Here is a 7500-nt window from a genome sequence, read left to right as displayed (position 1 = left end):
GAACAATTCATCCTTTTACAAAATCAAAAAAGAAAAGAAAATAAAACCAATTAAAAAACACAATCATCCACTAAAACCAATTAATAATTAAAAGCAAGTTTTCCATTTTGATCAATTTCGATAAAAGTGCTCCCCCACACAAACAGTTTTTCAAAATTACATCCTCCATATTTATATATTAGTTCAATATCTTTCTCTAAAATACTTTTAAATAAAACCTCCACACTCACAATTTTCCCTTCATAATGTCCTAAATTCCTTCTTTGTCTTACAGCGTATCTAGCATGGCTAAGAACAAAATTCATCAAATTAATATTAAAAACTTTGCTTTTTCCATTTATACCAAATAGAAACAACCTCCTCCACTCAACCCCATTTACAATATCTTCTCCCCAATGTTGTTCTAAAAGCCCCCTTATAAACTCATGAAACCCTTGTAATCTACTACATTCAATAAAAAAGTGCATAAAATGTTCCACCTCCGTACCACAAATATCACATTCTCTTTTAATGTCTCTATTTATTTGATGTAAAACCACGTTCGTAAAAATCCTATTATGTTTCAATTTAAAATCATTATCTTCACATTCTATAGAATTATATTTTACATTGACATTCTTCCATATTGATTTTACATCTATATTTACAAATACCCTAGACCACACTTTTTCTGAAGCAGGAGCTTTTATCTCTCTTAAAATACATTTTTCATAAATCTTTTTAACTTTCGAACCTGATAAAACATGTTTCTCCCCATTACTTTCATAATATAAAACCGGTAAACCCTTAGCTCTCTCAACCACCTCTGTATTTATTAAAAGCACCCATTCTTCAGGAATACACCCTAAAATTCTCTTATACATATTTTCTACTGTAGTTTTGCTTATTTCATCTTCCACTTCACAAACATTATCATAAATCGCTTGTACAGGAAGAAAACCTGGAATGACCTCATATAAAATATCCCCAATCTGTCTCATCCCAGCCCTCATAAAATATTTACAAAACAACATCTTATTATTATATTGTATCTTGGGATTTAAGAAAATTGGCTGATTTAAAATATTGTCTAAAATGGTACACTCATAATAAATATTTGGTAAAAACTCCCCCCAAGCCTCAAACACTTCTCTATAAAACAATGGTATATTAGCTAACATTTCTTTTCTCATACACATTAATAAACCATTTTCCCCCATCCTCCCAACCTCCTGCAAATACTCTTTAAAAAATCTTTTCCATCCATAATCTAGTTCACCATATAAATATTTTCGTACCATTTTAACTCTAATTGCTTTTTTCCTTACATTTAAATCCACCAACTTCAAACCCCCCTCCTCATAACCTGCAATCAATGTTTTAAAAGAAATTTTCGCACCTTTCCCATCCCATAAAAATTCAACTAAAATCGTATTCATTTCAGATAAAACCCATTCTGGTACATCTAAAACGTTCATGACATGAATAAAAATTGACATCAGCAAGGAATTTACAACAATTACTTTCCCTTTTAATTTCAAAGCCCTCCCCCTCCACATATTTACTACCTTCCTAACTTTGTTTATAACCCCACTCCATGTCAGATCCCTAGCTTCTTGTTCCTTCACCCCTAAAAACACACCTAACACCTTAAAATAATCATTTACCACCTTAAAAGGAAAATTCGCCTCATTATTCTTCCCAACATACATTATTACTGACTTCTCCATATTCACTTTAGCTCCTGAGGCTTTCTCATATATTTTAAAACACTCCATCACCCTTTTAACACTTCCCTCATCTCTGACTGTAATTGTGGTATCGTCTGCATATTGATGAATTAAACTAAAACCTCCTTGCGGAGTCTCTACACAATTTATAAAATGATCTTTTTTAAGGTATGCCGCTAAGGGTTCTACCGATAAAACAAACAATAAAGCTGATAAAGGGCACCCCTGTCTCACTGACCTCTCAAGAATAAAAGAATCTGTTAAAACCCCATTACATTTAACCCTACTTTTAGCCTTTCTATATAATAATTTTATCCATCTTATTATACCATTTCCAAACCCATACTTTTCCAGTACCCTAAACATAAAATCATGTTCCACCCTGTCAAAAGCTTTATTAAAATCTATACTTAAAACAATCCCCCCCATCTTATCGCTATTCATTTTATTTATCACATCTCTAAGTGTAGTTATGGTATCTGCTATATCTCTTCCAGGCACACTATAATTTTGTGTAGGTGCTATAATATCATTTAAAACCATCTTCATCCTATTTGCCAGTATCTTAGCTAAAATCTTATAATCTGAGTTTAATAAACTAATTGGCCTATCATTTTCTAGTTTCAGTTTGCTCCCCTTATTTTTATATAAAATCGATATCAGCCCTGTCACCATGGAATCTGAAACAGTATTATTGTCTTCCATATATTGATATACTTCTAATAAAATAGGTGCTAAAATACTTTCATACATTTTATAAAACTCTGCAATTAGTCCATCTACTCCAGGACTTTTATTTATTTGTAAACCCTTAATTGCATCTTTCACTTCATCCATTGTTATCTTCCTATCACACATTTGCTTATCCTCAACACCAATTTGCACATCCACACTACTTAAAATCTCTTTTACACACCCCTCATCCACCTCCCCTTTCTTAAATAAATCCTTATAAAAATTCTGTACTGTTTCTAATATCTCAACATAATCATTTACCACTTCACCCTTTACATTTTCAATCTGACCAATATATGATTTCATCTGTTTAGTTTTCTCTAAACCAAGAAAAAACGACGTACATTTCTCCCCTTCTAAAACATATTTTGCCCTACTTCTTATAATTGCACCCTTACACTTATCTATTTCACATTTGCTCAATTTTTCTTTTAAATCTAAAAACTTTTCAATAGTATAATCAGGATCACTATCACATTTCTTCATTTCTTCATTCAATTTTGTTCTTAAATAATTTTCTGCTCTTGTCATCCTACTCCTCTTCTTCCTTGCATATCTAATACTAAAAACTTTTATTTTTTCCTTAACATTTTCCCACCACTTGCACTTATCATTCCCTTTTTGCTTATCCTCCATTTCATCTTCTATCAAAGATTTAAGTTGTTTCCCGTATTCCTCATCACCTAGATACCCTGCATTCATACACCATATTCCCCCCCCCTTTCCTTTCCTTATCTAACCCCACCGAAAATGTTAACCCAGCATGATCACTAAAAGTTGTAAAAATATATTTAATATCCTTCATAAAATTCCTTAACCCTTCATTTACTAAAACCAAATCTATCCGTGTCTGTTTCAATTCCCCTAAAACCACCTGCCTTCTAGAAAATTCTCTCTTATTAGGATTCTCCTCCCTCCATATATCAATTAAATTGTTTTCAACCATCATTTTCCTTAAAACCCCCCTAGATACATCACTTCTAAAAATAGCTCCCCTTGTCATATCTAGTCTATCCATTTTTACATTAAAATCCCCAACTAAAATACAGTTTCCCTTGCACCATTTCGCTAATTCTAAAAATAAATTCCTTCTCTCTATTTCATTATTCGGCGCATAAATATTTATAATCCTAAAAACCCTACTCATATACTCAAAGTCTAAAATTAAAATCCTCCCATTATTATCATTATATATCTTCTTCACATTTTCTACTACATCCTTCCTTATTAAAATTGCAACCCCACATGAATTCCCCCTACCATTGTTTACATAAATAAAATCCCTCCATATTTTCTGTACATCTAAAACACACATATTATCCCAGTGCGTCTCTTGAATACATAAAATATCAGAATTCTTTATGTGTACTATTCTATTAAATTTTCCTATTGTTCTCAACCCATTCGCATTTATCGACATTATTGTGACCATACTAATAAATAATAAAATTATAAAATATAATTTCATTATCCTCTACCTTTTATCCAGTTTCTTTCCTCTTCCACCCTTTCTCTCCCCCCCCTCCGCTGCTTTCCTCTTCCTGTATCCTCCTCTCATTCTTTCAAACTTTTCCCCATCATCCGAGTCCGATATCTCCTCCAAGTCCATTTCATCCAGCCAACTTTTCTTCTTTACACCCTCGTCCGTTGTGCTCCCCGTGTTCATCGCCGATTCTGGAATGTTCGTTGTGCTCCCCGTGTTCTCCGCCGTTTCTGGAATGTTCATCTCCGTCTCATGTGTAGTCGTCGTTGTGCTCCCCGTGTTCATCGCCGTTTCTGGAATGTTCGTTGTGCTCCCCGTGTTCATCTCCGTCTCATATATTGTCGTCGTTGTGCTCCCTGTGTTCATACCCGTCTCTGTTATTGTCATTAAACTTAAAACCCTCTCCATTTCTTCACCCCCCGAGTTACTTGTTTGTGCTGTGCTTTCCCCTAAAACCTGTGAGTCCCCCGAGCTTCCCCCCAGTCCACTCCCCCCCTCCTCCTGAAAACTCCATCTTCTTATTTCTGAATCCATGCTGCTCCCAATTTCGTTAATCTTCTGGTCTTCCTTCTTCTCCCTTCTTCCTTCCTCCGTCTCTCCACCTTCCACCACATCATCTCCTCCATCTTCTTCTCCTTCTTCCGACAATACAACTGCTTCCTCGAATAGTACTTGACTCCCCTCTTCAGTCATAACTTCTCCACAGTTGCATTCCGCCAATCTCTTTCTGCATCTACCACAAACATTCCTTTCCTTCTCTCCGACACACTCTCTCGCATAATGGCCTTGATTGCCGCACTTGAAACACTTGAATTCAGGGCAATCTTTAACTATGTGCCCAGGTTGTATGCACAATCGACAAACTCTGACCTGCTTGTCATGGATCACCCTGAAGTATTCAGCTCCTTCCAGCGTCTCAATTTTTGTGGAATATGGCAATGATGTGACTTTTTCTGTAAATTTAACTTTACAGAACCTTGTTCCGTCAACCACCTCCGTTCCAGGCCAAACTCTCCTCCTTATCTCCGATACGGCCGTTACTCCCCAGCTTCTCAACTTGTCCAGTATCACTTTATCTTCTATATATACCGGTAGATTCATAAAAGACACCACCAATTCATTAATATTCACATCTCTCGCCAGTATCTTGTTGTCCTTTCTCCGTATACCGTCCATTAGCCGTTCTTTACCTTTTCCGTTTCTCATCGTAATTTCATATTTCTTATCTCCTTTCATTCGGCATCCCACCACCTCTCCACACGTCTCCTTAATTGCTCGTAGTAATTCCATCGTCGTCACCTTTTCTTCTCCCACCAACTCAATTGCCACCGTGTATTCTTTTTCATATTTCATTCCTCCTTTTTCGTTTTCCTTCCGTTGCGCATTTTCGTTGTCTTTGTCCGTTCCGTTTGTCGTTGCCATGTTGTCCGTCATTGTGAATCAAAAATGAAAGCGAAAAAACCTCCCCCAGGCAGCAAAACTGCAGGGGGGGAAAACTAAACAAAACTAAAAACTATCCAAATGAAAAAACAATAAATTATATTGCAAAATCCAAAAAAGAAACGAAAATAGCTCTCGAGCAAACACTCTAAAGCAAACACTCACAGCTCAATTACTCGCACCTGTCGTCACTTCTCCAATCAAGGATTAGCGCCCCCAGGCTGATATGGCCGTAAGCGAGAAACAATCTCTTGCTACAACATATATAGTCAAAGTGAGTCTGATAAAACAGACATTTAGTCAATTCATCATTAAATGCTTAATACAAGGCAGTGTTGCTGATGAAATAGTGCAAGAGCACACCCTCGTGGACAAAATGCTTACAGCACCTGGTATTCCAGGCGGTCTCCCATCCAAGTACGAACCAGGCCCGACCCTGCTTAGCTTCCGAGATCAGACGAGATCGGGCGTACCCAGGCTGATATGGCCGTAAGCGAGAAACAATCTCTTGCTACAACATATATAGTCAAAGTGAGTCTGATAAAACAGACATTTAGTCAATTCATCATTAAATGCTTAATACAAGGCAGTGTTGCTGATGAAATAGTGCAAGAGCACACCCTCGTGGACAAAATGCTTACAGCACCTGGTATTCCAGGCGGTCTCCCATCCAAGTACGAACCAGGCCCGACCCTGCTTAGCTTCCGAGATCAGACGAGATCGGGGGTACCCAGGCTGATATGGCCGTAAGCGAGAAACAATCTCTTGCTACAACATATATAGTCAAAGTGAGTCTGATAAAACAGACATTTAGTCAATTCATCATTAAATGCTTAATACAAGGCAGTGTTGCTGATGAAATAGTGCAAGAGCACACCCTCGTGGACAAAATGCTTACAGCACCTGGTATTCCCAGGCGGTCTCCCATCCAAGTACTAACCAGGCCCGACCCTGCTTAGCTTCCGAGATCAGACGAGACCGGGCGTACCCAGGCTGATATGGCCGTAAGCGAGAAACAATCTCTTGCTACAACATATATAGTCAAAGTGAGTCTGATAAAACAGACATTTAGTCAATTCATCATTAAATGCTTAATACAAGGCAGTGTTGCTGATGAAATAGTGCAAGAGCACACCCTCGTGGACAAAATGCTTACAGCACCTGTTATTCCCAGGCTGTCTCCCATCCAAGTACTAACCAGGCCCGACCCTGCTTAGCTTTCGAGATCAGACGAGATCGGGCGTACCCAGGCTGGTATGGCCGTAAGCAAGAAACAATCTCTTGCTACAACATATATAGTCAAAGTGAGTCTGATAAAACAGACATTTAGTCAATTCATCATTAAATGCTTACTACAACGCAGTGTTGCTGATGAAATAGTGCAAGAGCACACCCTCGTGGACAAAATGCTTACAGCACCTGGTATTCCCAGGCGGTCTCCCATCCAAGTACTAACCAGGCCCGACCCTGTTTAGCTTCCGAGATCAGACGTGATCGGGCGTACCCAGGCTGGTATGGCCGTAAGCGAGAAACAATCTCTTGCTACAACATATATAGTCAAAGTGAGTGTGATAAACAGACATTGCATTTTCACCAATTAGATAAGCAGCTTGAACTTTGTGTCACTGAAAAAGTAGAAGAAATTACAAACACTGTTCCCATCACTTTTTAGCACAGGTAGTTGGATAAAATACAAACTTTATTTCCTTTCATCATTTGAACAGGGCAAAGGAGCATAAAGCACACACAAGCTGCATTCAGCAACAATATTCTTGTTTGTCTTATAAATACTAGGCAGATGCTAATTGAAAACACAAGGAAATTTGATCCTATTAAAAAGGCAGGAAGCTGCATTTAGTCAATTCATCATTAAATGCTTACTACAAGGCAGTGTTGCTGATGAAATAGTGCAAGAGCACACCCTCGTGGACAAAATGCTTACAGCACCTGGTATTCCCAGGCGGTCTCCCATCCAAGTACTAACCAGGCCCGACCCTGCTTAGCTTCCGAGATCAGACGAGATCGGGAGTACCCAGGCTGATATGGCCGTAAGCGAGAAACAATCTCTTGCTACAACATATATTGTCAAAGTGAGTCTGATAAAACAGACATTTAGTCAATTCATCATTAAAT

The 7500-nt window shown here is 37.8% G+C and overlaps 3 non-coding genes and 3 pseudogenes across 3 annotated transcripts; all 6 read right to left on the bottom strand.

Moving 5' to 3' along the window:
- Positions 1–5744: 5744 nt before the first annotated feature.
- Positions 5745–5862, bottom strand: LOC123737360 (uncharacterized; annotated as a pseudogene).
- A 139-nt stretch (positions 5863–6001) lies between these two features.
- Positions 6002–6119, bottom strand: LOC123737974 (uncharacterized; annotated as a pseudogene).
- Positions 6120–6258: 139 nt separating this feature from the next.
- On the bottom strand, positions 6259–6377 carry LOC145886410 (5S ribosomal RNA). Its single transcript, XR_014397995.1, has one exon. It is a non-coding gene; the product is annotated as a 5S ribosomal RNA (ribosomal RNA).
- A 139-nt stretch (positions 6378–6516) lies between these two features.
- LOC123737083 (uncharacterized) lies at positions 6517–6635 on the bottom strand (annotated as a pseudogene).
- A 139-nt stretch (positions 6636–6774) lies between these two features.
- Positions 6775–6893, bottom strand: LOC145883067 (5S ribosomal RNA). The gene has a single exon (XR_014394640.1). It is a non-coding gene; the product is annotated as a 5S ribosomal RNA (ribosomal RNA).
- Positions 6894–7302: 409 nt separating this feature from the next.
- On the bottom strand, positions 7303–7421 carry LOC145884058 (5S ribosomal RNA). Its single transcript, XR_014395637.1, has one exon. It is a non-coding gene; the product is annotated as a 5S ribosomal RNA (ribosomal RNA).
- Between the last annotated feature and the right edge of the window lie 79 nt (positions 7422–7500).

Source organism: Salmo salar, chromosome 08 (assembly GCF_965601325.2).
Source record: "Salmo salar chromosome 08, fSalSal1, whole genome shotgun sequence".
NCBI classification, from domain to species: domain Eukaryota; kingdom Metazoa; phylum Chordata; class Actinopteri; order Salmoniformes; family Salmonidae; genus Salmo; species Salmo salar.
This window is presented reverse-complemented; position numbering and strand designations above follow the sequence as displayed.